This window comes from Bombina bombina, chromosome 5 (assembly GCF_027579735.1).
Source record: "Bombina bombina isolate aBomBom1 chromosome 5, aBomBom1.pri, whole genome shotgun sequence".
NCBI lineage: Eukaryota > Metazoa > Chordata > Amphibia > Anura > Bombinatoridae > Bombina > Bombina bombina.
Window position 1 is genome coordinate 305,004,785 of NC_069503.1, and position 26,583 is coordinate 305,031,367.

The following is a 26,583-nucleotide window of genomic DNA, read 5'->3' on the forward strand; positions in this document are numbered from 1 at the left end:
ACCTTCATAATCCACAAATTGACTGGCTCTGTAACTCTTTGCAACTCTCCTCTGACTATTGTTCCACAACCTGTTATCCACATGTTTCCATAGGTAACATTGAGACTGGTTTACCCATGGTATACTCGGATTTGGTAGATGTATTTGATCTAAAAGAGGCCGAAAGTCTACCTCCACACAGGCCTTTCGACTGCCCGATAGATATAATACCTGGATCGGTGGTCCCATATGGTAAAATATATCCATTATCCCAAAAAGAATTATCTCACCTTCGCTCCTATTTGGACGAAAATCTTAAAAAAGGTTTTATTTCACATTCCACCTCACCAGCAGCAGCTGGCATGTTTTTCGTAAAAAATAAGGACCACTCACTCCGTCCGATTATAGACTATAGAGCCTTAAACGCCATAACCATAAAGAACCTCATTCCGGAGCTCATAGAAAGACTTACAAACGCCACGGTTTACACTAAGCTGGACCTCAAAGGTGCATATAATTTGATTTGCATCAAAAAAGGAGATGAGTGGAAGACAGCCTTTAGGACCCGCTATGGGCTATTTCAATACAACGTGATGCCATTTGGATTAACAAATGCACCAGCAACCTTTCAATTTTTTATCAACGAGATTTTTCATGATCTTACAGACATATGCGTCATTATTTACTTAGATGACATTTTGGTATACTCCAAAACTCTTCAAGAACATGAGAAACACGTTAGGTGGGTTCTGACAAGATTACGAGAACACAGATTGTTTGCAAAAATGGAAAAATGCAATTTCCATGTCCAGGAAATAAAGTTCCTTGGTTATGTAATCTCACCAAACAAAATCCAAATGGATCCGGACAAGATCAGTACTATATGTAACTGGCCAGAACCCAAGACTGTTCGAGCTCTCCAGAGGTTTTTGGGATTCTCGAACTTCTATCGAAAGTTTATTAAAAACTTCTCAATGGTAGTTAAACCACTCACCTTACTCACTAGGAAAAACTACCCCTACAAATGGAATAATGAAGCTCAGAAGGCATTCGATGACTTAAAACATCATTTTACCTCAGCACCTGTTCTGACATTACCAGATTACAGTTCACAATTTATTTTAGAGGTTGACGCCTCTAATTTGGGTATTGGAGCCATCCTGTCACAAAGAAATAAAACTACACAAGAATTACATCCAATTGCATTCTATTCAAGATCTTTACTTCCAGCCGAAATAAACTATAATGTTGGTGATAAGGAATTATTAGCGATCAAATGTTCTTTGGAGCAATGGAGGCATCTTTTGGAGGGATCTTCAGTCCCCTTCTTGATCTACACCGATCACAAGAATCTCGAATATCTGAGAAAAAACAAGACACTGTCTGCGCGTCAAGTAAGATGGTCCCTATTCCTTGATAGGTTCGATTTTTTAATCACATACAAGCCTGGCACATCTAATATAAAAGCTGATGCCCTATCCCGAATTTCTGAAAACAAGTTTCATCCCGAAACTTTAAATCCGATCATTGCCCACGAAAAATTCCTAAGATCCCTCACAACTCTAGAAAAAGAGATCATACTAGAGGTCAACAAAGAAAAAGATTTACCTAGGGATTGTGTAAAGGATATCAAAACAAGCCTTTACCTACATCATGATAAAATATATGTTCCCAGAACACTCAGAGGTATCATTCTACAACACCATCATGATAACGTCTTGGCTGGGCACAAAGGTGTACAAAAAACCACTGAGCTAATCAAACGTTATTTCTGGTGGCCTCAAATGGAACGTAATATTGAAACGTATATAAAATCCTGTGACACCTGTGCAAGGAACAAAGTTATACACAAAAAACCAATAGGTTATCTCACACCTCTGCCAATACCGAGTGTACCATGGTCCATCATATCAATGGACTTTATAGTGGATCTACCAGTTTCTCAGCAACACAACACTATACTAGTAGTTGTCGACCATCTGACTAAATTGGCACACTTTCTACCTCTTAAAAAACTTCCTACCGCTATAGCCACTGCTAAAGTTTTCTTAGATCACATAGTACGTTTACATGGCATTCCCTCAACCATAATCACAGACAGAGGGACACAGTTTACCTCTTCTTTTTGGAGGTCCCTCTGCAAACTTTTGAAAATAGACACGAGATATTCGACAGCATTTCATCCACAGACAAATGGTCTAACTGAACGTTTGAACCAAACATTAGAGCAGTTCTTACGATGTTACCTCACCCATTTACAAGATGACTGGATTGACTATCTGCCGATGGCGGAATTTTCATACAATAACTCGATCTCAAGTTCCACTAAGATGACACCTTTCTTTGCCACCTATGGTTACCATCCATCCACAATAGCTTTATCTCATGTCGCAGTACCATGCCCAGGTGCAACTGACTTCTCCTCGACTTTAGAAGACAGATTGAAAATAATCAAACTCCATTTATTTGAAGCGAAAGCACGCCAGAAGAAATACTATGATTCGCATCACTCTCCAACTCCATCCTACAAAGTCGGTGATTCTGTGCTTTTATCCACTAAACATCTGAAACTCCATCTCCCCAGCAAGAAATTGGCCAATCAATACTTAGGACCTTTTCCTATAGTCTCCATCATCAACTCAAATGCTGTCAAGTTGAAACTACCACCTGACTGTAAACTACACCCAGTTTTTCATGTATCACTCTTAAAGCCCTACACCTCTCTTCAGAAGGGTTTGCCGCCTCCTCCTCTAATGCTTAAGGATGGACCTGAATTTGAGGTCGAACGGATACTTGATTCCCGTACATATCGGGGTGTTCTTCAGTACTTTGTTAAATGGAGGGGTTATGGGTTGGAGGAGAATTCCTGGGTGTCTCACTTGGATATTCACGCTCCTAGACTACAAGCAGCTTTTCATCGTCGATATCCTGACAAGCCTTCTTGACTGGGGGATTTGGGGGATCTTGACAGGGGGGGGTATGTGATATACCTTTAAGGTATATCGCCTCCCACCTCTCTGTTCCTTTATAAGGCTTCCTGTTTTGCTCATTCCTTGCCTGAATATTGAAGGACTAACGCTACTTCAAGCTACTAGCACCTTCTGGCTCTTCCAGCTATATCTTTTGTGATACCCGTTTAGGGTTCTGAAACTTGTTACGAACTTAAAACTTCTTTGGTTTTCTAATCTCTCAATCACTCATAGGAATAAGAAGACTTTTGTTATTCCACAGCAAACCTTAATCCTGAATCAACTCTCCTCTTCACTGCGGATTTCCAGGCGCTGTTTACAAGACACACAGAGAACCACAGCTACCGCAGCACCGGAAGTGAGTCACACACACACTACAGTCTCAGCTTGCAACGCTCCTCGCCGAACAGGTACTAACAAAATAGCTTTACATTCTTATCAAGGTGATCAGTTACTAAACTCTATCTGCGCTATATCATATCCATTTCTATTATTGGAACCAACAAACTTGCTTAAACTTGCTGATAGTTCCGTTACCTGTCTTGACGCAATTGACTCTCTGTATATAAAAAGCCATTCTGTTTTTATGTGAACTAGCGTGCCTGAGTGAAGAGTGTGTGTGTGTGTGAAAACTACAAACAAGCTGATACAGTTTAACCACTTGAAGTTGTAGCCTGACCAAGTATCATTTACTTGTTTTCCTAAAGATTACATAAAGCTCTAGGAGACATAAATATCATTGAAGCATTCACTGCTTCCCATTTTGCTGTATTATTAAAACTCGCTCATTGTAACTCCCTCCCTAAGTTAAAGGATACTTTTGGGGTTTGATTACAAAAGAGCTACAAAATATATAATTCTCATTGAAACCATAAAGAGAATTGTTACAATTATGCTTTTAGCCGTTCTCGGATAGTGTAGATCACTGATGTCTGTTACGATACACGTGGGTGTGGCTTACAAGTTATGACAGCTCGCAAGTAACCTATACTGAATCTGGGCGTTACTGAGCCACCCTATCTTACGAGAGGGGTGGTGTTTGGCTATACAACCGTTGATTATTATTATATTATCGGTTATTTGTAGAGCGCCAACAGATTCTGCAGCGCTATAAACAAAGGGGGTGTACAACAAAACAATTATAGGGTAGAGGGCCCTGCCAAGAGTTGCACTGTTGTAGTCAGCTCTTAAGAAGGTGATCTACAAACAGCTGAACTCTTAGGCTTACATGCTAAGGGGGTTCAGGGGATTGCAGTGGAGGAGAGGAACTGGTATTAGGAAAGGTTAGCGTAGGTTGTATGCGTCCCTGAACAGTAGAGTCTTTAGGGAGCACTTGAAGCTTTTAAAACTAGAAGAGAGTCTTGTGGAGCGAGGCAGAGAGTTCCACAAGATGGGAGCCAGTCTGGAGAAGTCCTGTAAACGGGAGTGTGATGAGGTGACAAGAGAGGAGGAGAGTAGGAGGTCATGAGCAGAGCGAAGGGGACGGGAGGGAGAGTATCTGGAGACAAGGTCTGAGATGTAGGGGGGAGCAGTGCAGTTGAGGGCTTTGTATGTAAGAGTGAGAGTTTTCTCTTGTTAGGTGTATCCAGTCCACGGATCATCCATTACTTGTGGGATATTCTCCTTCCCAACAGGAAGTTGCAAGAGGATCACACACAGCAGAGCTGCTATATAGCTCCTCCCCTAACTGCCATATCCAGTCATTCTCTTGCAAGCTCTCAACATAGCTGGAGGTAGTAAGAGGAAAGTGGTAAAATATAGTTAGTTTTTTCTTCAATCAAAAGTTTATTGTTTTTAAATGGTACCGGAGTGTACTATTTTATCTCAGGCAGCATTTAGAAGAAGAATCTGCCTGCGTTTTTCTATGATCTTAGCAGAAGTAACTAAGATCCACTGCTATTCTCACATATGTCTGAGGAGTGAGGTAACTTCAGAGGGAGAATGGCGTGCAGGGTATCCTGCAATAAGGTATGTGCAGTTAAGTTTTTCTAGGGATGGAATTTGCTAGAAAATGCTGCTGATACCGGATTAATGTAAGTTAAAGCCTAAATACAGTGATTTAATAGCGACTAGTATCAGGCTTGCTATCAGAGGTATATACTCTGATTAATGTGCAATATAAAACGTTTGCTGGCATGTTTAATCGTTTTTATATATGCTTTGGTGATAAAATTTATTGGGGCCTAGTTTTTTCCACATGGCTGGCTTTATTTTTGCCTAGAAACAGTTTCCTGAGGCTTTCCACTGTTATAGTATAAAAGTTACAGTTGGTGCAGTTAAAATTACAAACTGTGACATTCAGCTTCCCTCAGCAGTCCCCTGCATGCTATAGGACATCTCTGAAGGGCTTAAAAGGCTTCAAAAGTAGGAGCTGTGGCAGTTGTTATGACTGTTTAAAAAAAACATATTTTTCGTTTTGTTAATCTGTTTTTTGTATTAAGGGGTTAATCATCCATTTGCAAGTGGGTGCAATGCTCTGCTAACTTGTTACATACACTGTAAAAATTTTGTTAGTTTAACTGCCTTTTTTCACTGTTATTTCAACTTTTGGCAAAATTTGTTTCTCTTAAAGGCACAGTAATGTTTTTTTATATTGCTTGTTAACTTGATTTAAAGTGTTTTCCAAGCTTGCTAGTCTCATTGCTAGTCTGTATAAACATGTCTGACATAGAGGAAACTCCTTGTTCATTATGTTTAAAAGCCATGGTGGAACCCCATAGGAGAATGTGTACTAAATGTATTGATTTCACTTTAAACAATAAAGATCAGCTGTTATCTTTAAAAGAATTATCACCAGAGGATTCTGACGAGGGGGAAGTTATGCCGACTAACTCTCCCGCTCAAGGGACTCACGCTAAAATGGCGCCAAGTACATCAAAGACGCCCATAGCGATTACTTTGCAGGACATGGCGGCAATCATGGATAATACCCTGTCAGCGGTATTAGCCAGACTGCCTGAATTCAGAGGAAAGCGCGATAGCTCTGGGGTTAGACGTAATACAGAGCGCACAGATGTTTTAAGGCCCATGTCTGATACTGCGTCACAATATGCAGAAGCTGAGGAAGAGCTTCAGTCTGTGGGTGACGTCTCTGACTCGGGGAAACCTGATTCAGATATGTCTACTTTTAAATTTAAGCTTGAGAACCTCCGGGTGTTGCTTGGAGAGGTTTTAGCTGCTCTGAATGACTGTGACACAATTGCAGTGCCAGAGAAATTGTGTAGACTGGATAAATACTACGCGTGCCGGTGTGTACTGACGTTTTTCCAATACCTAAAAGGTTTACAGAAATTATTACTAAGGAGTGGGACAGACCCGGTGTGCCGTTTTCCCCCCCTCCTATTTTTAGAAAAATGTTTCCAATAAACGCCACCACACGGGACTTATGGCAGACGGTCCCTAAGGTGGAGGGAGCAGTTTCTACTTTAGCAAAGCGTACCACTATCCCTGTCGAGGACAGTTGTGCTTTTTCAGATCCAATGGATAAAAAATTAGAAGGTTACCTTAAGAAAATGTTTATTCAACAAGGTTTTATCCTGCAGCCCCTTGCATGCATTGCTCCTGTCACTGCTGCTGCGGCGTTCTGGTTTGAGTCTCTGGAAGAGGCCATTCAGACAGCTACTTCATTGACTGAAATACTTGACAAGCTTAGAACACTTAAGCTAGCTAATTCTTTTGTTTCTGATGCCATTGTTCATTTGACTAAACTAACGGCTAAGAATTCTGGATTCGCCATCCAGGCGCGTAGGGCGCTATGGCTTAGATCTTGGTCAGCTGACGTGACTTCAAAGTCTAAATTACTTAACATTCCCTTCAAGGGGCAGACCCTTTTCGGGCCTGGTTTGAAGGAAATTATTGCTGACATTACTGGAGGTAAGGGTCATACCCTTCCTCAGGACAGGGCCAAATCAAGGGCCAAACATTCTAATTTTCGTGCCTTTCGAAACTTCAAGGCAGGTGCAGCATCAACTTCCTCTGCTACAAAACAAGAGGGAACTTTTGCGCAATCCAAGCCGGCCTGGAAATCTAACCAGGCCTGGAGCAAAGGCAAGCAGGCCAGAAAGCCTGCTGCTGCCTCTAAGACAGCATGAAGGAACGGCCCCCTATCCGGCAATGGATCTAGTAGGGGGCAGACTTTCTTTCTTCGCCCAGGCGTGGGGAAGAGATGTTCAGGATCCCTGGGCGTTGGAGATCATATCTCAGGGATATCTTCTGGACTTCAAAGCTTCCCCCCCACAAGGGAGATTTCACCTTTCGAGATTATCTGTAAACCAGATAAAGAAAGAGGCATTCTTACGCTGTCTGCAAGACCTCCTAATAATGGGAGTGATCCATCCAGTTCCACAGATGGAACAAGGACAGGGATTTTATTCAAATCTGTTTGTGGTTCCAAAAAAAGAGGGAACCTTCAGACCAATTTTGGATCTAAAGATCTTAAACAAATTCCTCAGAGTTCCATCGTTCAAAATGGAAACTATTCGGACAATCCTACCTATGATCCAGGAGGGTCAGTACATGACCACAGTGGATTTGAAGGATGCTTACCTTCACATACCGATTCACAAAGATCATCATCAGTTCCTAAGGTTTGCCTTTCTAGACAGGCATTACCAGTTTGTGGCTCTTCCCTTCGGGTTAGCTACAGCCCCAAGAATTTTTACAAAGGTTCTGGGGTCTCTTCTGGCGGTCCTAAGACCACGGGGCATAGCAGTGGCCCCTTATCTAGACGACATCCTGATACATGCGTCAAACTTCCAAATTGCCAAATCTCATACGGACATAGTGTTGGCATTTCTGAAGTCGCATGGGTGGAAAGTGAACGAGGGAAAGAGTTCTCTATCACCCCTCACAAGGGTTTCCTTCCTAGGAACTCTGATAGATTCTGTAGAAATGAAAATTTACCTGACGTAGTCCAGGTTATCAAAGCTTCTAAATTCCTGCCGTGTTCTTCACTACATTCCGCGCCCTTCGGTGGCTCAGTGCATGGAAGTGATCGGCTTAATGGTAGCGGCGATGGACATAGTGCCATTTGCGCGCCTACATCTCAGACCGCTGCAATTATGCATGCTCAGTCAGTGGAATGGGGATTACACAGATTTGTCCCCTCTGCTAATTCTGGATCAAGAGACCAGAGATTCTCTTCTCTGGTGGCTATCTCGGGTCCATCTGTCCAAAGGTATGACCTTTCGCAGGCCAGATTGGACAATTGTTACAACAGATGCCAGCCTTCTAGGTTGGGGTGCAGTCTGGAATTCCCTGAAGGCTCAGGGATCGTGGACTCAGGAGGAGAAACTCCTCCCAATAAATATTCTGGAGTTAAGAGCAATATTCAATGCTCTTCTAGCTTGGCCTCAGTTAGCAACCCTGAGGTTCATCAGATTTCAGTCGGACAACATCACGACTGTGGCTTACATCAACCATCAAGGGGGGACGAGGAGCTCCCTAGCGATGTTAGAAGTCTCCAAAATAATTCGCTGGGCAGAGACTCACTCTTGCCATCGATCAGCAATCCATATCCCAGGTGTAGAGAACTGGGAGGCGGATTTTCTTAGTCGTCAGACTTTTCATCCGGGGGAGTGGGAACTCCATCTGGAGGTGTTTGCTCAATTGGTTCATTGTTGGGGCACACCAGAATTGGATCTCATGGCGTCTCGCCAGAACGCCAAGCTTCCTTGTTACGGATCCAGGACCAGGGACCCAGAAGCAACGCTGATAGATGCTCTAGCAGCACCGTGGTTCTTCAACCTGGCTTATGTGTTTCCACCGTTTCCTCTGCTCCCTCGACTGATTGCCAAAATCAAACAGGAGAGAGCATCAGTGATCTTGATCGCGCCTGCGTGGCCACGCAGGACCTGGTATGCAGACCTGGTGGACATGTCATCCTTTCCACCTTGGCCTCTGCCTCTGAGACAAGATCTTCTACTACAAGGTCCTTTCAATCATCCAAATCTAATTTCTCTGAGACTGACTGCCTGGAGATTGAACGCTTGATTTTATCAAGGCGTGGCTTCTCCGAGTCAGTAATTGATACCTTAATACAGGCACGAAAGCCTGTAACCAGGAAAATCTACCATAAGATATGGCGCAAATATCTTCATTGGTGTGAATCCAAGAATTACTCATGGAGTAAGGTTAGGATTCCTAGGATATTGTCTTTTCTCCAAGAGGGTTTGGATAAAGGATTATCAGCTAGTTCTTTAAAGGGACAGATTTCTGCTCTGTCTATCCTTTTGCACAAGCGTCTGGCAGAGGTTCCAGACGTCCAGGCATTTTGTCAGGCTTTAGTTAGAATTAAGCCTGTGTTTAAACCTGTTGCTCCTCCATGGAGCTTAAACTTGGTTCTTAAGGTTCTTCAAGGAGTTCCGTTTGAACCCCTTCATTCCATTGATATCAAACTTTTATCTTGGAAAGTTCTGTTTTTGATGGCTATTTCCTTGGCTCATAGAGTCTCTGAGTTATCAGCTTTACAATGTGATTCTCCTTATCTGATTTTCCATACAGATAAAGTAGTTCTGCGTACAAAACCTGGGTTTTTACCTAAGGTAGTTTCCAACAAGAATATCAATCAAGAGATTGTTGTTCCATCATTGTGTCCTAATCCTTCTTCAAAAAAGGAACGTCTTTTACATAATTTGGACGTAGTCTGTGCTTTAAAGTTTTACTTACAAGCGACTAAAGATTTTCGTCAAACATCTTCCCTGTTTGTTGTTTACTCCGGACAGAGGAGAGGTCAAAAGGCTTCGGCAACCTCTCTTTCTTTTTGGCTTTGGAGCGTAATATGCTTAGCCTATGAGACTGCTTGACAGCAGCCCCCTGAAAGGATTACAGCTCATTCTACTAGAGCTGTGGCTTCCACCTGGGCCTTTAAAAATGAGGCTTCTGTTGAACAGATTTGCAAAGCGGCGACTTGGTCTTCGCTTCATACCTTTTCAAAATTTTACAAATTTGACACTTTTGCTTCTTCGGAGGCTATTTTTGGGAGAAAGGTTCTACAGGCAGTGGTCCCTTCCGTTTAAGTACCTGCCTTGTCCCTCCCTTCATCCGTGTACTTTAGCTTTGGTATTGGTATCCCACAAGTAATGGATGATCCGTGGACTGGATACACCTAACAAGAGAAAACATAATTTATGCTTACCTGATACATTTATTTCTCTTGTGGTGTATCCAGTCCACGGCCCGCCCTGTCCTTTTAAGGCAGGTTTAAATTTTAAACTACAGTCACCACTGCACCCTATGGTTTCTCCTTTCTCAGCTAGTTTCGGTCGAATGACTGGATATGGCAGTTAGGGGAGGAGCTATATAGCAGCTCTGCTGTGGGTGATCCTCTTGCAACTTCCTGTTGGGAAGGAGAATATCCCACAAGTAATGGATGATCCGTGGACTGGATACACCACAAGAGAAATCATTTTATCAGGTAAGCATAAATTATATTTTGTGTTTGATCCTAGAGGCAAGAGGAAGCCAGTGAAGGGATTGGCAGAGAGGCACAGCAGATGAAGAGCGACGTGTAAGGAAGATGAGTCTGGCAGAGGCATTCATTATGGATTTTAAAGGAGCTAGGCGGCAGGTGGGGAGACCAGAGAGGACAGAGTTGCAGTAATCAAGGTGGGAAAGAATGAGAGAGTGGATTAAAATCTTAGTTGTGTCTTGTGTAAGGAAGTGTCTAATTTTAGAGATGTTTTTAAGGTGGAAGCGGCAGGCTGTAGCCAAGGACTGAATGTGAGGAGTGAAGGAAAGATCTGAGTCAAATGTGATATTAGCCTATCATGATCGTGGGCGTTGTTTTTATTGTGAACATATGTTTAGGAGGATGACAACGCACTGACCTCTTTCTGTTTTTTTTAGACGATCTATCACGGCTGTGAGATGACTCTTTAGACGTGTCGGCACGGTGGGGTTCACGAAACATGCATCATTATATATATATATATATATGTATTATAGTTGTAGTTGTCAGGATATGATTGATGATAAGTTAATTATGCTTTTGCACACTTTCACATCTTTTGTAAACGGCTACACAGGATTGGTAGTTTTGAAAGGGGAGGGGTTATAGGCCTATATAGGTTTGCTTTTTTCACATGTTGTTTGTCAGAAGAAGGGACGTTTTTGGTCCTGAAACGTCACTGTTTAATAAAAGATTTTGCTTCACAGACGACTAAAGACCAGAGAGTTCTTATTTCTAAGGACATATATATTATAAATTATTATTATCATTTATTTGTAGAGCGCCAACAGGTTCCACAGCACTAAAGACATGGGTCTATAGCGAGGCAGAGAGTTCCACAAAATAGGAGCCAGTCTGGAGATTTCTTGTATTTTGAGGAGGTAACAGGAGGTAACAAGACAGGAGGAGAGAAGGAGGTCATGAGCAGAGTGAAGGGGACTGGAGGGTGAGTATCTGGAGACTAGACTAAGGCCTCTAGTTATGAAGCTCCGTAGTTTGCTGCATTCGCCGTCCCAATACGCTCGCCTAACATCGCCGCCACAGACCTGAATACGATCGCCAAAGTTATCAAGACAGCTGTCAAGAAGCTGCGCACCAAGTTTGGAGCGATGAGCAGCGGACTGTTGTTAACTGACAGTCATCGATCTCGCTGATCATCGGCTTCTTCGCAGCTTTCTTGCTAGCCTGTCACTAAGCACCCACACTATACTATACAGTTTTTCCCCCTAAACCGCCGCTCCTGGAGCCCCCCGCACCTAAATAAACTTATTACCCCCTAAACCGCCGCTCCCGGACCCCGCCGCACCTATAATAAATATATTAACCCCTAAACCACCGCTCCCGGATCCCGCCGCCACTATAATAAACATATGAACCCCTAAACCGCCGCTCCTGGACCCCACCGCCACCTACATTATACCTATTAACCCCTAATCTGCCGCCCCCTATACCGCCGCCACCTACATAAAGTTATTAACCCTTATCCTGCCGATCCCAGACCCCGCCGCAAATAAATTAATTGTTTAACCCCTAAACCGCCTCACCCGGAGCCCTCCGCCACCTACATTACATTTATTAACACCTATCCTGCGCCACCACACCGCCACCACCTACAGTACATTGATTAACCCCTAATCTACCCCCCTACACCGCTGCCACTATATTAAATTAATTAACCCCAAAACCTAAGTCTAACCCTAACCCTAACACCCCCCCTAACTTAAATATAATTTAAATTAATCTAAATAAATATTCCTATCATTAAATAAATTAATCCTATTTAAAACAAAATACTTACCTATAAAATAAACCCTAAGATAGCTACAATATAATTAATAATTACATTGTAGCTATTTTAGGGTTTATTTTTATTTTACAGGCAACTTTGTATTTATTTTAACTAAGTACAATAGTTATTAAATAGTTAATAACTATTTAATAGCTACCTAGTTAAAATAATTACAAAATTACCTGTAAAATAAATCCTAACCTAAGTTACAAATACACCTAACACTACACTATCAATAAATTAATTAAATTAACTACAATGTTAATTATTAATTAACTACAATGATCTAAAATAAAATACAATTTAATAAACTAAACTATAGTACAAAAACAAACACTAAATTACAAAAAATAAAAAATATTACAAGAATTTTAATCTAATTACACCTAATCTAAGCCCCCTAATAAAATAAAAAAGCCCCCCAAAATAATAAAATTCCCTACCCTAAACTAAATTACAAATGTAATCAGCTCTTTTCCAGCCCTTACAAGGGCTTTTTGCGGGGCATTGCCCCAAAGTAATCAGCTCTTTTACCTGTAAAAAAAAAGCAATACAATACCCCCCCAACATTACAACCCACACACACCTACTCTAAAACCAACCAATCCCCCCTTAAATAAACCTAACACTACCCCATTGAAGATCACCCTACCTTGAGCCGTCTTCACCCAACCGGGCCGAACTCTTCATCCGATCGGCGCAGAAGAGGTCCTCCATCCAGCAGAAATCTTCATCCAAGCGGCATCTTCTATCTTCATCCTTCCGGCGATGAGCGGCTCCATCTTGAAGACCTCCGGTGCGGAACATCCATCTCTGCCGACGACTACCCGACGAATGACTGGTCCTTTAAATGACGTCATCCAAGATGGCGTCCCTCGAATTCCGATTCGCTGATAGGATTCTATCAGCCAATCGGAATTAAGGTAGGAAAAATCCGATTGGCTGATTGGATCAGCCAATAGAATTGACGTTGCATTCTATTGGCTGATCCAATCAGCCAATCGGATTGAACTTCAATCCGATTGGCTGGTTAAACAATTAATTCAAATTTCTGAAGTTAGCATCAGACTTATACTATTGCGCTAACTTTTTACTTTCAACTTGTAATATGTGTGCTAACCCGGCCTAGCACAGTTAGCGCGTGAACGAAAAATTTCAGATATACATAGAAATATATTTAAAAATAAAAAGAACATTGAAGAACAAAGAAATCTTTAGCACAGCCTAGCCAATCTTTAAGTTAGTGCTCAAACGAAGAAGAAGAAAAAAAAGCTTTTTTTTTCTAGACCTGCCCCCCCATAGAAGTCTAGCGAAATAGAGTTGGCACGGTCTTGTTATCGGACCTCCAGCTGTTAGCGCACCTGAGTCTTTCGCTCAATCAATAACTTTTTACTTTCAAAATTCCCAGGTCTTAGCAGTCTCACCAGCTTCATTGGCCTCACCTGCCTCTCCAATTCTATGGTATTATTTGCAGTTGAGTAGCTAATGGATAGGTTTGTGAACCTCTCAGGCTAAAAATACCCAACTGTAACAAATGTCATTCTTCAGAGTGCCAACATACAATGTAGAACCTAAATAAAAACTAAGGTCACAATTAAACATTATTATTAAGAGTGCAGCTTTAAGAGACTTTCCTATTTGTTTCCAGTTAATATTAATTTAAATTTCAGAGTAAGTGTTATTGCATTGCCTTTTTCTTATGTACTTGCTGGTTATGCAATTCTACTGTAGTTAATGGCCGTTTAATTTGACAGAATACCCACACAGTATATTTATAGCTTAAGATATTAGTAACTAGTACATCATTGTCAGAATTACTTGAATGCTCAGTTTCAATTTGTTTTTCATGCATCAATAGTTAAAGACAGGAGTGAGACACTATGAGCTGCATTTATGAAGCTGTATATGCAGCTTGGGAGATCCTTGGGTGCACGCTCGCATGAGCGAGCTTGCAATGATCACCAGACCGATGTTTCTTAACCTCTCCACTAGCTCTTAACTAGTCAGACCGGGGTGAATGACAGCCCCTGCTCTCACGTGATTGGCAGAGTGGGAGTAGGGGGCAGCTTTGCACTAGCAGCTGCTTGTGCAATGATAAGCGTAGGCAGCACAATACTGCCTACTACCCCGATCACGAGCAGACATTGATTAATTGGGAACCTGTCCACCTGCACGTTGTTAAATGGAGGAATATATATGTATTAATATAATCAGCACAACATATCTCACTTATGTATTTTCACATTGATATGTATTAATTTGTTTTATATTAATATTTATTAATTAATTTTAAAAAAAACTTCTTTTACAATATCCTGGAAATTCTCACTCAATTTGTTAAACTGTACACTCAGAAACTGTATACAGCAGATATGAAAAATAATGCAACCCCTAACATAAAACCTATTAATTTAACAAAACATGGAAGCCTCAAACATTTTCCAGCTTTTGTACATTTGAGTAATTAAAAAATATTTCTTGCTATTACATTTTAGTAATTAACAAATGTTTCTCACCATTGCAGTTCTGTTTTTTTTCTAATTAATATGTAATATTTAAGAACGATCCGTTTGACTGAAACCAAGAGCCTGAAAACAGAAAGCAGGTACACTATCTATAACACTATCTTACATGTGCATGTAATTGGGAATTTAAAATAAATAATTTTGATTCTTTAAAAAATAGGTTTCAAGTAAACTAGACCCCTAGAAAAGATTAAAAATGTTCATGCTTGCAAAAAACTTGCACACATAGTTATTTTTAATCTTTTCTATGGGGCATATGTATCAATGTGCGAGCAGACATGATACTGTAACGCTCGTGGGATACTCCTCTATCAGACAAAACTCGGCCAGTAGTCTTGTTATCCCGGCGTCGAGCCGGAATGATAGGGAATATCCCAGAGCAGAGAAAGTTAGTGAGATGAGGAAGGCAGCACTCACCACAGGCAGGACAGTCCCCAGCGGCAACAGCAGAGCAGTCCAAGGATGAACCACTAGAATGGTCAGGCAGGCAGGGTTTGGCAACAGTAAAGCAGTCCAAGGATAAACCACTATATTGGTCACTCAGGCAGGGTTTGGCAACAGTAAAGCAGTCCAGCAGATTGAGGGTTAAAGCAGGTAGAGTAGTCAGATAGGCAGGTTCAGCAAAAGTAATCAATCTAGCCATTAAGGGCTAAGGCAGGTAGAGTAGTCAGACAGGCAGGTTCAGCAACAGTAATCTATCCAGCAGTTTAAGGGTTAAGGCAGGTAGAGTAGTCAGACAGGCAGGTTCAGCAACAGTAATCAATCCAGCAGTTTAAGGGTTAAGGCAGGAGAGTAGGCAGGCAGGTTCAGTAATGGTATTTAGGCACTTAGAAAGAATGATCTGTCACACCCAGGAGCACACAAAGTAACACCTATACTTGGGCAGTGACAGATCGTTTGTGGCAAGTTTAAATAGGCGCAGGATTCGTGCCCCTAAGGTCTGACCGGCATCAGGAGCGTGCAGCGATGACGTCAGCACCGCCCGCATCTGAGCCGCCACTGCCCCTGGCAACGAGCAGGGAAGGAGATGCCGCACCCCTAGCAACGGCTAGAGCGGCACGGCGTGACCGATACGAAGTAGCGTTTCATATCTGCTGCACATCGCTACACATCGATAAATGCTGACAGCATACGCTGTCAGCATTTATCATTGCACCAGCAGTTCTTCTGAACTGCTGGTGCAATGCCGCCCCCTTCAGATTCGCAGCCGCTAGCAGGGGGTGACAATCAACCCAATCGTATTCGATCGGGTTGATTTCTGTCCGCTGCCTCAGAGCAGGCAGACAAGTTATGGAGCAGCAGTCTTTAGATTGCTGCTTCATAACTTCTGTTTCCGGCGAGCCTTCAGGCTCGCCAGAAACAAGGGGCCTCAAGCTCCATACGGAGCTTGCTAAATGTGCCCCTATATGTCCTTATGGACAAGAACTAGTTTGTCTCATGTTAGACACAGGTAAAATATCTTCACAAGGGAGCACTACATGCAAATCATCTACCAGGTACTTTTCTTTACACACAAAACAAGCGCACATAATTCATTAAATGTAACTTTCGCACGTGACCGTGGTGAAATTTGTACATCCCTCATTTTAAAGCATAATAAGTGGCATAAAGCTGCTAAGCACAGCTACAATAAAATGATTATTACTCACCATGCTACTGTTTCCATCTTGCTCCTGCAGCTCTTTTTAAAGCTATCTTACTATACCCCTTATACGTAAGTGAAGCTACACATCTCCATACAGGGATCGGCCATCTAGATGCTCATGTGTTGTTGCATTCTGTGATAGAAGCAGTACTGCTGTCAGCTGTATATTCTGGTGCATAAAACAGAGCAGGAGCTCTGCAGAGGCTGCTTGGTTCTAGATTATATATGAGTGTGAAATCAAAGAGTTAAAGGGACATAAAATCCCCAAAAAATAAAATAATCATGATTCGGATAGAGAATACAATTTTAAACAACTTTTTTTTTTTTTAAAAAAAGCAGGAAGGTAAGTTCAGGAGCGTGCATGTGTCTGCTATACTATATGGCAGCAGTTTTGCAACAATGTTATAAATTAGCAAGAGCACTAGATGGCAGCACTATTTCCTGTTATGTAGGGCACCAAACGTGCACGCTATCTATCTAGATATCTCTTCAACAAAGAATAACAAGAGAACTAATCAAATTTGCTAATAGAAATAAATTGGAAACGTTTTTTAAAATAAAAGACATTTTTGGGGTTTCATGTCCCTTTAAATGTAATATATTTGTTAATGCATGCTCTTTTATGACTAAGTTGCTCATTCTGTCAAAGTCTGTTAAAAAAATTAAATAAAATAAAAATAAAATAATATAAAATAGTATATATGATTAAAGATAAGGCGCCAGATTACAAGTGAAGCGCTAAATATCGCTTTCTTGAAATCGATATTAGCGGTACACTTAGTAGTACCAGTGCATGCTAATGTGCGCTGGTATTACAAGCTCACAGCAATGCGAACGCGAGCCTGGGAAGCATTGCACTTACAAGAGCGTGCTTACATAGACTTAAATGGGAGCCACGTTCTCATGCCGTGACACGTGGCAATTAAAAACCTTGTGCAGAGAAGGGGTAAGTAGCGCAGCGATGGCAGCAATTTGTAAATATATATGTATATGCTTATATACATATATTTATGTGTTGATATATGTATATGCACATATTAACACATAAATATATATGTATATAAGCCTATACATATATATTTACTGGCAACACACAGTTCCCATACACCTCTATGTAAAGGTACTTTTCAGTGCCATTTTTTTTTTTCTAACACCCCACTCCCACCAACTTTAAAGCCCCAAAACTGCCTAGTTCAGTCATTTTTTTATTACAAAAAATGCTATTTCTTTTTAATAAAAAAACTATAATGCCCTCTGTTTTGAGGGCATTTGGAGCACTTTTAGAAAATTAACCAGAGATCTAATCACTGGTTAATTTTCGGAGCACTAATTGATACTGCGAGCTCCACTTGTAATCTAGCCCATTCTGTATGTCTGGAACTACTGCTTAAATTAGTTTGCTACTTTCAAAGGGCACCATAAGATCTATCTTCTTGACAAACATCAGTTTAAAGCATTGGACTGTTTGGGATGTTCTAGCTTAGTTTAAAGATATGGAATAGCACCATATGGAAGTTTTTTTTTGTTGTTTTTTTTTAATGAACCTTTTATCCTAGACCTATCCACTTTTTTAGGGTTTGTCAAAGAAACATAGAAACATAGAATTGGACGGTAGATAAGAACCAAAGAGGCCCATCATGTCTACCCATATTACATGTTACTTTTTCCTTAGGATAGCCTTATGCATGTCCCAGGCATTTTTGAATTCCTTTACAGTCTTTGTGTTTACCACCTCAAATGGAAGTTTATTCCATGAATCCACCACCCTTTCTGTAAAAAAATTCTTCCTCAAATTTCTCCTGAATGTGCTACCCTCTAACTTTAGATTGTGACCCCTTGTTTTGGCATTTATGTTTTTGTGAAAATACTTTCAGCTTTTATTTTATTTAGTTCCTTCATATATTTGAAGGTTTCCATCATGTCACCTGTTTCCCTTCTATCCTCTAAACCAGTGGTTCTCAACCAAAGTGACCTCAAGGCCCGGTAAATTTTAGCTAGACATGTCCAGGGCCCAGTAGTATAAGTGTACAGGGAGTGCAGAATTATTAGGCAAGTTGTATTTTTGAGGATTAATTTTATTATTGAACAACAACCATGTTCTCAATGAACCCAAAAAACTCATTAATATCAAAGCTGAATAGTTTTGGAAGTAGTTTTTAGTTTGTTTTTAGTTATAGCTATTTTAGGGGGATATCTGTGTGTGCAGGTGACTATTACTGTGCATAATTATTAGGCAACTTAACAAAAAACAAATATATACCCATTTCAATTATTTATTTTTACCAGTGAAACCAATATAACATCTCAACATTCACAAATATACATTTCTGACATTCAAAAACAAATCAGTGACCGATATAGCCACCTTTCTTTGCAAGGACACTCAAAAGCCTGCCATCCATGGATTCTGTCAGTGTTTTGATCTGTTCACCATCAACATTGCGTGCAGCAGCAACCACAGCCTCCCAGACACTGTTCAGAGAGGTGTACTGTTTTCCCTCCTTGTAAATCTCACATTTGATGATGGACCACAGGTTCTCAATGGGGTTCAGATCAGGTGAACAAGGAGGCCATGTCATTAGATTTTCTTCTTTTATACCCTTTCTTGCCAGCCACGCTGTGGAGTACTTGGACGCGTGTGATGGAGCATTGTCCTGCATGAAAATCATGTTTTTCTTGAAGGATGCAGACTTCTTCCTGTACCACTGCTTGAAGAAGGTGTCTTCCAGAAACTGGCAGTAGGACTGGGAGTTGAGCTTGACTCCATCCTCAACCCGAAAAGGCCCCACAAGCTCATCTTTGATGATACCAGCCCAAACCAGTACTCCACCTCCACCTTGCTGGCGTCTGAGTCGGACTGGAGCTCTCTGCCCTTTACCAATCCAGCCACGGGCCCATCTATCAGTCCATAAAACCTTAGAAAAATCAGTCTTGAGATATTTCTTGGCCCAGTCTTGACGTTTCAGCTTGTGTGTCTTGTTCAGTGGTGGTCGTCTTTCAGCCTTTCTTACCTTGGCCATGTCTCTGAGTATTGCACACCTTGTGCTTTTAGGCACTCCAGTGATGTTGCAGCTCTGAAATATGGCCAAACTGGTGACAAGTGGCATCTTGGCAGCTGCACGCTTGACTTTTCTCAGTTCATGGGCAGTTATTTTGTGCCTTGGTTTTTCCACACGCTTCTTGCAACCCTGTTGACTATTTTGAATGAAACGCTTGATTGTTCGATGATCACGCTTCAGAAGCTTTGCAATTTTAAGAGTGCTGCATCCCTCTGCAAGATATCTCACTATTTTTGACTTTTCTGAGCCTGTCAAGTCCTTGTTTTGACCCATTTTGCCAAAGGAAAGGAAGTTGCCTAATAATTATGCACACCTGATATAGGGTGTTGATGTCATTAGACCACACCCCTTCTCATTACAGAGATGCACATCACCTAATATGCTTAATTGGTAGTAGGCTTTCGAGCCTATACAGCTTGGAGTAAGACAACATGCATAAAGAGGATGATGTGGTCAAAATACTCATTTGCCTAATAATTCTGCACTCCCTGTATAAGTATATATATATATATATATATATATATATATATATAGTGAGCAGCAGGGGCGGGCTGATCAGCCAGGCAAATAGGACCTGGGCCGAGGGACCAGCAAGTAGGGGGGCCCACAAATGGTATCTCCACGGATCTTGGTGCATTCCATAAGCTGGAGTTTTCAGTTGCCCTATCAGTAAATAAGTGTGGGTTTAGTGGGGGCCCTGGTAGGGGTCTGGCCCTGGAGGTTGGGTGTCCTTTCTCTGGCCCTTAATGTTGGGGGTCCTGGCTCTGTAGGATGAGGGGCCTGTTGGGGGCAGGGCAGGAAGGCTACCATGTACATTTGCATACCATTTAATACATTTTGGTCAGTGTGAGACAGTGTTCCTTGCACCTGGTTTGCAGTGGGGTAAGAGTGTGCAGTGGGGGCATGACAGGTCAGGGCCCACCAGCAGGGCTATCACGGCCCAGTACTGGGCCACGGCCCGGCTGTTGAGAAACCAGGCTCTAAACTATACATATTTAGATCATAGAGTCTTTCTTTGTATGTTTTATATTTTAGACCATGTACCATTTTAGTAGCCCTCCTTTGGACAGCTTCTAGTTTATTTATATCTTTCTGAAGATATGGTCTCATTATTGTCAGTTGGGAAAACAAATGCCAAATTTCATACAATTTTCACATATTCTTTCTGAGTTATAAGCTTTTGAAAATTTGTATATATAACAAAATTCCAATCAAATATAAGCTGTACTACACTGCTAAGCCACCATAATGTGTACATTAAATGTGTATTTTTATCCATTGCATATCACATGCTATTATAATAATAATACTTTCCACAAATGCGTATTCCTCTTGACCACATCTCTTCATTATTCAAATGGACTCCCTCTTTGCCTTTAATTCTCATTGGTCACTATGTATTGCAGAAAATGTTAAAAAAATAATTGGTGAAAGGTACTAGTTTAAATTTTAAAACATAGTTAATTTATTTTGCATGTGAACAGAATACTCTACAGATAAGTCATCAAAATGTTATAGTAATAGCAGCACTTGACACTTCTGAATTGAAACACTCAAAACAAATCTTACATTTAGATTTCTATGTATCCTTAAACCTTAAACTCCTTCATCTGTAGTCCCAGGGGGTAACTTCACAAGGCTCTTATCTTTGCTCTGTATCTTGGTCACGAAGACTTGTGTAGTTTGAAGTACTTGTCTCGCATCTCCAGGCACATTCATTGATTCTTCAGAGCCTTCTTAATTACTATCGCACAGACTAAATGGTTTCAAGAATTAATTTTAAAGGTAATCATGTATGCAATAACTTTTAAACCTTTATATAAAAAAGTATAACCTAAATACTCAAAAAAAGCTATTTGCATGCCTATAACTTTTTTTAATCGTTAAAGATTTCATTAAAATTCAGTAGAAACAATTATTTTTTACTGCTCCACAATGTATACCTTTCTTATGAAGTCAACAATTTAAGTCAATGTAATTCAATTTAATTAAGTCACACATACACACACTCATTTATATATAGTTATATATACATTAAATTAATGAATACATCACTCAATTATTTTAAAATTAAGCTGTGCTCCAATGGTTCAATAGCTCCTAGTGAGGACTGTTTTGGATTTAAAAAAAATGAAAAACTAGGAGTAATATTTGAGATACAAACTTTTAAGTTGCGCTAGTTTGCAAATAAATTTAGTAGAAAAAATAGCAGAGAAAATAAGACATGCTCAGTAGTGTTTCCCATAGCTTCCCTTAAAGGGATAGTATAGTCATAATCAAACGTTCATGATTCAGATAGAGCATGCAATTTTAAGCAACTTTCTAATTTACTCCTATTATACATTTTTCTTCGTTCTCTTGGTATCTTTATTTTAAAAAGTTGGAATGTAAGCTTATAAGTCGGACCATTTTTGGTTCAGCACCTGGGTAGCGCTTGGTGTCTAAATGCAGCCATCCAATCAGCAAACGCTACCCAGGTGCTGAACCAAAAATGGTCCAGCTCGTAAGCTCGTAAGCTTACTTTCCAGCTTTTTAAAATAAAGTTTACCAAGAGAATTTAGAAAAATTGATAACAGAAGTAAATTAGAAAGTTGCTTAAAATTGTATTCTCTATTTGAATCATGAACGTTTATTTTTGACTAGACTATTCCTTTAAGCAAGATGTGCACAAATTGGACCTATAGTCTCATATTCCTTTATATTAGTTTAACTATCTAGCACTCAGGTAATATATATTAGTGCAATTTCAATTTTCAAAATAAATTTTAAATATCAATAAAATAGATTTCTACTTAGCTTTCTCCACTATATATCACAGTACCACTGTTTATAATTTTATCTAGTACTTGTAGATGCTTTATAATTAGCTCACACACAAGATTCTATAAAAAAAATCTCCAAAAGAACAGTGAAGAGATTTATTCCTACCTCAGTTCTTTCATCCTTTTCTTTCCCTGAAGACGCAAGGTGACACATCCAAGTGCTTGTCCCTCAACAGACTCTTCAGTGAGCAGCAGAGCAGAAAGACCTAATATCTATTCATTCATAATCTGTCATTCTAAAATCATTAGGGACAATTGACTTCACATGTCTCAGATAATTAAAATAGTCATCCTTCCCTTCTGATTTTCAAAGCAAATACCATACATTCTAAATCAGAACATTTATTGATGTCTTTCAACGTATGGCATCATCTTGTCAGCTGCAAGACGTACTAAAAATCTTTTAGATCAGTGATTTGTATGTAGTCACTATGGTAGCACTCTGTTGCTTTCATACTAAACACAACTATATAGAGTAAACATGTGACAGTTTTACAAAGAAGATAAGCTTTTCATACAATAATGCAATGGTAATTATTCATGCATGAAGTAAAACAAAAGTTTAAATATAAAAACAAAAGTCTAAATATATAAACATTTTAATTACTTTAAAATACAAATTAAAGTAATGCTATTTTCAAATTGTGAATAACCCTTTAAAGATATTTGTCATTTAATTTTTATTGAGTTTTCAAGTTATATTAAACAATACTAACAAAGATTGATGTAAGTCTTCCAGATATTCACATCGATATACAGGATACATAGTTATATGAACAAGCACATTACAGAGATCTGAAATAGTGGAATAAAACTACATAATCTAATTTATACATAAATATGAACTATGCCATAGTATTGTTAATAGCATTGTTACCATACTTATTTTGTATTTATATATGTAAAGTAAAAGAGAGAAAAAAGGTAGAGGCCTAGTGCAAAACCTTAGCTTATTAGGTAATGTAGAATTGGGACAGAAAAAACAAAAGAAGAAGCATGTGACCGGTAGCAGAGAAACAAAACTATTAATATATAGATATGCATAGGGTGAATATATATGAATCTAAGAGCCATGGCCTAATGTATATTCCACTGAATCTGGTTCCGCCCAGGGCCCTTGCGCCAATGCCAGACTCAAGCTAATACAAAACGGGTAAATAAAAGGCTCACTTTTTTAAGTATCTAAAACTCCTTACTATAGTTGTATTGTAGCTAAATATGATAATCCCTACTCACACATTGTCTTCCCAGTCTTACTGAAATAGTGACATCATTTCTATCAGTGTTGCAACAGGGTGTAGAATGAAAGAAAAGTATATTAAGTGCGGTATGTTTCGAGGGAAACCGCAAATATAGCCTCTGGAGGTGAATTGTGTGACCCAGAGTACTTCAAAAAGTGAGGGGGTAGGAAGTGTGGGGCCAGCCGGGCAAAGATTTGAAAGCTGTGATAGAAGTATACAAAGAGACTAGCAATAGCTTGAGTATTATCTATATAAATTTGATATCAATTTGAAGCCATAGGGGCCCATTTATCAAGCTTCGAAACACCAGTTATGAAGCAGCGGTCTAAAGACTGTTGGCATTTATCAATGTGCGGCTCATGTCCGTCCGCACCTTCATAATTAGGCCCCATTGCTTCAATCCAAAGCATAATCTATAAAGATATATATCTATATATTAAACATAAATTGAATAGGTAGTTCTATCTTTCAGCTCAAATTATACCCGTTTATAACTTATAAGAGAACTAAAAACGTAGCATCTCGTCTTTCCAAGGAGATGTTGATACATTAGCGTATTAGAGTATATATGTATATATAAGATTAACATTTAAAAAAAATAGTAGAGGTACCATATGTTAAGAGGGGAGAAACCATGATTAACAGGCATCTATTATATAAGTAAATAGTAGGTTACTTGGGACTCAAAGTGAGTGATGAGCTTATGGGGGCGACATCTTAAAATATCTCACAAAACTGTATTACATGTGTGTTAGTGGTAGAGGAGTATATATAATCTATGGCCCTCTATGATATCTTTACCATATCTGTCAAGTTGAAAATTTTGCTTAAAAAATTATGTTATACCATAGCGCTCAAATACTATTCATGTAGATGTCACATAGCAGCTACAGACTCAAACCTGAAGTATTGTCTATGAGGGCCTATATATAAATGTTAGATACAGTAATATATCTCATTCTACAAGTGACCATATAGGTATAGTAGCCCATGCCATCTTGGCCACTGGCAGCCGGACCACCAACCCACACAGTAGGCACAGAATACTGTGTGGAAGCTGAAAAGATACAAGGGAGACAGCGCAATCCTCAATTCAAGGTAGTATTTATTTTTTCAAGATGAACACAAGTCACGCAAGTGGAAATATACTCACTAGACAATAAAAAACAATATGCCCATAAGTGTTGATGAATCCGACTGGGATGCACAGTGATCGCACAGGTAAAGTTCTCTATTAGAGACGGATCTATTTCAAAATCTCCGCCAACGACGATTCCAATGAAGCTGACATCACAGCACCTTCCTACGGATCCTCAGCAAGGACAATAATAAACTCAACGCGTTTTGCCAGTAGAATGCCCCAGCTTTCTCAAGAATGAATACACTTACTTAGAGAGTATCCTTACATATAAAGCTCTCTTACTTGGAGAGGATACTCTCCAAGTAAGTGTATTCACTCTTGAGAAAGCCGGGGCGTTCTACCGGCGAAACGCGTTGAGTTTATTATTGTCCTTGCTGAGGATCCGTAGGAAGGTGCTGTGACGTCAGCTTCATTGGAATCGTCGTTGGCGGAGATTTTGAAATAGATCAGTCTCATTGTGCTCTAATAGAGAACTTTACCTTTGCGATCACTGTGCATCCCAGTCGGATTTATCAACACTTATGGGCATATTGTTTTTTATTGTCTAGTGAGTATATTTCCACTTGCGTGACTTGTGTTCATCTTGAAAAAATAAATACTACCTTGAATCGAGGATTGCGTTGTCTCCCTTGTATCTTTTTAGCTTCTACATGTTTTTCCTATCAGTGGACAAGAAACCCACGGATTACTGAACAGCTGCATCCTATACCGATTGAACTGATTGATTCACTACCACTTACATGGTTTTTATCATACTCCAAGGTATACGTTGGCAATTGTCATTAGCGCTGCATTAATTTTTCTGTTTTAATTTATTTGTTTACAGAATACTGTGTGTGGAGCATTTGGCCACCATCTAAAAAAACAAAAACAAACAAAAACAAAACAGCATTTGTACCAAATACTGGCTGACTTGTACATATAAAAAAAATAGAAAAAAGGAACAAAAAGTACAGTAGCTGCACAATGCAGTAAGAAGGCTCTTTAAATTTTAGTTTGCAACCTCTAAGGGAAAGCATATAGATATACATATAATCAATAACTAAGTATAACTATGGTTAAAGGCAGAAATCTATGTCATGAACTTTTTAAACATTCTGACTGCAACTCTCATATATACTCAAGTTCATCCCTGTAGTAATGAAGAATTCCCACCTCATAGGGATATATTGAGTATTAAGCTTCATTCAATAGGTAATAGTCTATCTACCCAACTAAGGTTTTCACCATGTGCTCATGTTGGTCAATAAATAGGCTTCTGCTGAGCTGGGAACCTGCTGGGAAAATTTGAGGACTCCCGGTACAAGAAGCAACTGATGGGTATATGTGTGGAAGAGAAAAGGTTAGTGTTCTTGACAGGAGGGCCATTCTCTGTCTTCTCTTAGAAGAGGATATCGGAGGTAGGTGTGATTGTCGAGACTGTGGTCTCAGTATCATCTCCAGTGCTGTAACTTTAGAGACATACAAAGACGCAGGAGCACCATCCACTGCAAGTTCTGTGATCGCTGCATGTGGGGACCTTAAAGGACAGAGCTCAGCAACTGGCTTGTATTCATCAGTTGGGAGATCAGTGGGATCCCGTAGGAGCAGCTCCGCCATGGCGTCCAAGGTAACTGTAGGGCCCATCTCTGTAGTTGCTGGGGTATTCTGGAACATGTAAATAATAGCTCCTTACATACGCGCCCATGATGAGTCTCCAGGATTTTACAAAAATCAGCCAATAGAACCTCTAGATAACTTTGCATGTCAGATAGAGGCTCAAGACAGGTTTTTCAGGCAAGCGTCTAAATACAAAACAAAGATGGCCGCCTCTGTGCTCAGTGAATCATGGATTCCTAATTATGTTCACCACTTTTGTTATGAAACTTAAGTAGTCCCCTCAATAGTTGCAGGATAATGTCTCAATCATCACAACGTCCACCAGCAGCATCATAAACCGTGGAGTGATGTATAACCGGTGTTCACA